This window comes from Acinonyx jubatus, chromosome A1, assembly GCF_027475565.1.
Source record: "Acinonyx jubatus isolate Ajub_Pintada_27869175 chromosome A1, VMU_Ajub_asm_v1.0, whole genome shotgun sequence".
Taxonomy (NCBI): Eukaryota; Metazoa; Chordata; class Mammalia; order Carnivora; family Felidae; genus Acinonyx; species Acinonyx jubatus.
In genome coordinates, this window is record NC_069380.1 from 16,341,730 (window position 1) to 16,348,099 (window position 6,370).

The 6,370-nt window shown below is 42.9% G+C and overlaps 1 protein-coding gene across 3 annotated transcripts in view; it reads right to left on the reverse strand.

Moving 5' to 3' along the window:
* Nucleotides 1-5,520, reverse strand: part of TRPC4 (transient receptor potential cation channel subfamily C member 4) — a 198,358-nt gene extending 192,838 nt beyond the window's left edge. The window contains exon 1 of one of the 3 annotated variants that reach the window (XM_015070943.3): nucleotides 5,190-5,520. The gene's annotated coding sequence lies outside the window, so the exon portion shown is untranslated. Of the gene's footprint in view, nucleotides 1-3,871; nucleotides 4,131-4,943; nucleotides 5,020-5,189 lie in introns of those variants that run through there. The other 2 variants (XM_027064725.2, XM_027064723.2) reach the window with 2 other exon arrangements.
* Between the last annotated feature and the right edge of the window lie 850 nt (nucleotides 5,521-6,370).

Here is a 6,370-nt window from a genome sequence, read left to right on the forward strand (position 1 = left end):
CATAAATACTGGCCCTCTCTCTTTTTCCTCCTTACCTTTGTTTGTAATAGTTCCCATTTTCTGTCTTAAGTAAGTTTTAAATTTTGATGAAATGTGTTCAAGGAAATTGCTTATGTTGACTTTTCCAACATATTTAAAAAAATAATAGTAAACTACAGGCAGAATATAATGAATGCATATCTGATTTATTTCATTGCACTTGTCATTTCTCCAAAAGAGTGCAGTGTGCTAGATAAAGCTATCCAGGCATATTTTTAAATTAACGTTTTAATTAACATTTCTAATTGTATGTGTAAAAGTTTGCCCATGTGTCATCGTCAGCTCCTCAAGAAGCCATTACTCTATGACACTGCTGTATTTTCAAAGGAAACATGTTTTAAAAGGAGACAAAACATACCCTAATATTAATGGGATGTCATCTATAGTTTAGTTACAAGAGCAGATCAAGTACTGAAACAGTTATCTCTTTTTTCGTATCCTATTTAAATGAAACTGAACTTTCAGAAGAATCACTGAGATTTTTAAAAATTTTAAACAGATCACTTCATTTCCCAGAGAGTTTGGAGAACAACGTAGTTTTAAATTGGTACATTTTCAAAGCGTGTGTGTTTAATTTTCATTTTTGCCAACGAATGGCTTCTTTTTCTAAATGTATTTTTTCATCATAGAGTGGTTTTGGCAGTACTAATGTTCACAGGGATCAGGTCTATATTTGTGCTGATTAAAAAGATAGAGCCATGATATTATATCCCTGATCAAAATATTCTCAAATCTCTCAACATAGTGAGATCTCACTGCATCTGGGAGGATTAGAAGTCAAAATCATAAGGACAGGAAAGAGTTCTGAAGCAATCTTTCATCACCACTAGAAAGAAGCAACTGGCCACCGGAAGCAGGGTTGAACTCACCAGTTTTAATGTGAATTTGGGGTGGGGAAGTGATGGGCACAAGTTAGGTGAAAACACAAGGTTTTCATTTTGAGCTGTCTCCTCAATCTCATTTTCAATGACAACTAATATGTTTATGGAAGGTTTTCCATAGGTATTAAGAAAGCAAAGAGCATTGGCTTCAATTTAGTCTAGACAATACAGTGCAGAAAGTAAGGATGCACATTAGAATCCAATCTCATAAAACGTTTGGCAATAATGATTTTGGGAAAGAAAAATGCAATCGTTTATTAAATTTCTCATCATCTAGCTTGTCTGAAAAAGTGAAAGACTCAGCGTTTCCTAAGAAAATACTCAGTCCACAGTTTTACTGTCCTAGCTATACTGTTCAGCAATTTTTGTATATCTATCCTCATTTACAAAATCTTTTATGTCTTTGAGCACTGATATTCACAATTTTAACTACTGAACAAATGTGTGCATATCTTCACTTTTGTTACAAAATATGAATTAATTAGAAAAGGTAGATTATTTCAGTTTTTAGCTGCTAAATGTAATGTTGATAATCTGAATTGCCACAAAGTATCCTGGCGGTTAAACATGCAGTTATAAAAATATGCCAGTATTCTCAACAACATATTTATAAAAATATTTTTAATGCGGTGGGGTTAATCAGCATATTCTAAAGGCTATGATTATACTTCAATAGAAATTTATCATGCTTATAATAGGCTTTAAGTTTAAAAGTTTAAAATGTGTGTCCAGGACAAGATATACAAGATATTTGAATTTTTCCTAATCAGAAAGAATAATAGAAATGTTTTTGATATTTCCTATTTATGTAAGGTATGAGTTAATTAAGGTTATCTTATACGAAAAGTTGTTTGGTCTCTTACCATTTCAATAATCAAAGTGGCCATAAAATTCATGTAGAACTTTAATTTTCGCTTAGTTTTTTCTGTGCATTTTAATCTAACCTTCTGGGAATAACTTCAACAGAAAAATAAAACATAAAAATTACAAAATTGTAAAACTTATAAATAATGGAAATCTAATTTACCTTTTATAAATCCTTGAGAACAACCATTAAGCAAGTAAATGGAAACTTATTTTTCAAACTCAGAGATTTTTGGAAACATTGTTAACGTTCAAAAGGTTTTACTAAAGAGACGTTTCTTCTGTAGAGCTTACTTTCTGCTTTGATGAATGCTCGTGTGTCTTTAAGTTCTTAAGAGGAAGAACTTTCCTAATCTGCAATTACAAATCTCACACTGCCTTATTTGAACTATCTATTGATGTAATGATATATTTATTATATTTAGTCACTCCAATATTAAGCACCTCTTATGTATCAGTCTCATCAACCTGTTAGCGTTTCTCTTTGAAGGTAACTTTCTTGGCATAAATCTTTCAGCTCTTCACTCCACAACAGCAAGTTTGGCAGAAGAGCTGAGCTCTGATCAGAGCTCTATTGAAAGACTCTCCACGTCTATGGTTTCTTATTCATAGGCAATGTACGTGCTTTCTTTTTTTCTACCTGCACTAACATTTACTAATACAAATCATCTGCATAAAATACTTTGATAAAGTGCATTTAACTGATGTGCTCATTTGCCTTAACTGCATTAATTCACAAATATAGTTTTTAAAGTGCTTCTTTAACAATGTCTTACCTGAATTTTGATTCTAATATCTAAGTATTAGTTATCCCTGTATCTTGAATCTTTGTCATAAATACTTAAGGGGAAACGTTTCCTGGTATGCTGTCCAGGTGAATAGAAGTAGGTATTGCAATGTCAGTTTAAACAGCAAACCATAACACACAGAGATGTTGCTTTCAATGTTTTAACATATCCACCCACACTTTCTTACTCTCATTGTCTAATTCACAGTTTTATTATTTTTTTTAAACCCTCTGGTTAACCATTTTTCTTAAAGAATTTGTAGTATGTTCTGTTGTGATTACTATGATCGAAAGGCCAGAAATTATGAGACCAGAAAGATTTTTTTTTTCAGTTTACAAGTCTGTTCTAAATTTATTTTTAATAAAACAAGTAAGCCTTGCTCTGCCTCCTCCCACTCCTGTGGCTTGGTGCTTACTCGGTAAGCAGTAAGCAACCTGCTGCATTTATAGCTGTGGAATTTAACTGGGAAGGGTCTCCCTAAGAAACCACGTGAACAAGGATGCATCATAGTGGATGCAACATAGTGAATACAGACAGAGCTCCTTTCTTTCAGTGTCTCCCAAACCCTTCATCCCTTGCTAGTATTCTCTAGTTTCTAGTCACAAAAGGCAGCTGAGTTCACAGCTGGAACAACAAGTTGTGCTACGAATCTCAGTGATTTACCCAAGTAGCAAACAGGGTCATTGGCTTAATTGGAATTTCAGTTGCCAAGCGAAATAGGAATCCTTAGCCTTGGTCCAGCCACACTGGTAAAAGTGTTTCTGTTTCTTGATAGGGAATGAAAATGACGCAGAGTGTAATTGATCGACAGGATATTGATCACTTTCCTTTCTACATCCCCCCCAGTTTGGGTGCCAGCGAGTCTAGGGCTCACTTCTATACGCCCAGGGGCCACCAAGATCTCCATTTTCCCCAAACGCATAAAAGGCTAAAAACAGCCTTCCTCCCCAGCACCATGGCGTGGCTGCAGCCGCTTTGTTTACCATATAAGTCACATCAGGGGTTCACTCCTCGTCTTCTCCCCTGCTTTAAAGCTGGGTGCAGGGAGAGGCAGAGTAGCATCCCCAAACTCCCGCTCAGCCCAGGTCAACCACAGAAAGCTTCACAAACCCGGTCTGGAGCCTTAAAGAGAAACCACGCAGCGGGAGCCTTTTGAACTCATAACCCCCCTCCCAGGGATGTCCGCCTCCCAAGAGGGAGCCGGCTTCCCAGGCAGCTTGAGAAACTTAACTGAGATCCCAGAAAGGAGGAGAGGTGCAGCTCCGGTCAAATGGAGCTCTGAGGCGACACCCTCTTTACCTGCAAAGTTGGCGGTCTTCTGGCTGAAGAGCGATCGATCCAAGGACATGCGGTGCGGGTGCTATGCCCAGGGAGAGCACGCCCGGCCAAATCCAATGGGATTTCCTTAGTCGCTGCCGAGTTTTGGAGCATTCCAAGGAAAACGCACGAAGCTAGAGCCCACGCAGCTGGCACCGAACTGGGCGGAGTGAGGATGCTCTGAGAGCGGTGCCATGGGAGGCGGGGGAGGGGCGGCCCCGGAGGGGGAGGTGAGCTCCAGGGGAGGAGAACTTCGCCCACCCCCGCCCCCACCGATCCCTGGGGACGAAGTTAGCGTTCCCACGGCTGACGGCGGACGAGCCCCGAGGAAGATAACCCCGCCCTCCGTCCCGGGCGGTTGCCTGACTCAGGGTCCGCACAGACCCTGCTCGGTAGGGACAGCCGGTGAAGATGCGCGTCCCACGCACCGCTCCGTGTGGCCGTGGAGGGGACCCGCGCGCGGGCGGGCGCTGACGCTGGGTCCCGGCTCCGCTGCCCACCTCCCCCACCAAGCCACCCGAACGACCGCCGCCTCCCTGGGCCAACTCCTTGAGGTCAGCCAGGGCAGGCGGACTCCCCAGAAGCCAGCCGTCATCCAGAGAAGCCGGTGGCCAGAAGCCGCCTGAGGTCCTGGGTGCGGGCCAGACACACCTCCAGGCTTTGGGCGGGCTCTGCAGGGCTGCCGGACTCCAATTCGCGCCAGGACCCGGCTTCTGGACGCTCGGCTCCCAAGCCGGTAAACCAGCACCCCGGCGGCAGGTCGCCAGACTTGAGGAAAGTAACCCCCACTCCCACCCCCACCCGGGAACTCTCAAAGCTTCTCCCACTCCGGCTCCTCTGGGCTCCCGGCACCCCCACTCCCGTCCTCAAGGTGTCAGACTTCCCCTGCAAGAGCAGGAGGATGCAGCTTGCGACTAGTGTCAACGATCCAGACAGTCGCAAGGAATAAATGACGAGGCGCAGCGTTGCATCCACCCCCACCCAGCTCGGGCTTTCCAACAGGCATAGGAGATCAGTAAGTTTCCAAATACTGAATAAAACCCCAAACACGTACCAGCCCAGGAGCGCGAGGTTCGGTGGCTTCAGGTGGAGAGAGTGTGAGCGCGCGCGCGCGCGCGCGCGCGTGTGTGTGTGTGTGTGTGTGTGTGTGTGTGTGTGTGTGTGTGATGCTCGCATCAGCGCACTGAGGTTTCAGGATGTAAGTTATCTCCTGGCCAATCTCTTTGGTGTTCACGCACTAAAATAAGACCAAAGCGCTGCGAGGAAATGCCATATACTGGCGAAGTTGGCAGTAACTTACTTGCTGTAAATGCGACGTGGTGATTCCCAGCTTGTGACTCACGGAGCCTTGGTTGGTCACTGCCCCGTGACTCGAGAGTCCATTTGTAAGATCAGTTCAAGAGTGGCGTCCGCGCGGAATCTTCGCTGAGGGTTGTCCCCTTGAGACCCTCGGTTTCTACTGGACTTCCTTTATTTTCCGAGAGCCCTGGGGCGAGCTGTTGGTCCCCGACCTCATCTCAGCAGCTGCCTGCTCCATCCTCGGGCTGTGCAACAGATGAGTGGCAACCTTTTCTTCCCGTCCCAACCACGCGATGTGACACCTTCTGGGAGTCGGTGCTGGGCAGACTGAGAGGAGCACCAGTTTCTTCCCGAGGAATATTCCCCAAGGGAGCCGGGGGTAGGCGGCAAGCCGGCACTCACAGGCAGACTCCAACGCGCAAAATTAAATTTCCCTTCTTGGTTATCCCTTTTTCCCCCTCCTTTCCTTTGTAGGTCACCTGAGTTGAGTTTTTTGGGAAGATTTACAGGAGTAAAGAGGATATCGCTAGAGATCACCCACTGGTGTCATGTTCATGCTGCTTTTGTGGTTTTCTTTTAAATCACTTTTCTTATTTCTAAATTTCTCTTTAGTTTACTACTCTTCTCCTGGGTTGATCTCAAGCTCAGACCCGACTCCTAAATTTTTAGGAGCACTACTGCTAGATTATCCCCCTCCAAAAATACCAAAGTACACTGAGGCAAACCAGGTTCCTTTAAGATCTCTCCAGAAAACAAAGACAGGAACAACAACAAACAACAAAAATTCCCTTCCTTCCCTGAATCTCTTTTGACTCTCAAACACAAAAATACATTAGCATCTTCAATTTTTTTTTTTTTTTAGTTTTCTTAATGTTAAATGATGGCTTTTATAACATGTTCGAGAACACATCTGTCTGTAGACGTGGTAATGAATTTTACAATAAATACAAGTCTGCTTTCTATTTAACAATGGAGGGGGCAATATATATGAAAGTAAGTCTGTTTTATACAATGCAACTGTAAATAGTTTTGTATTTTTTCAAGGAATAACTCATCTTCCTATTCATCATCAGTAATTAAAATGTTTTAGTGCCTAAGAAAATAAAAGTGAAGCTAACATTTATTGATGTAATGTTTTATCTTGGCCAGATATTCTGCATATTCTATTTGAGTGTGTCTTTA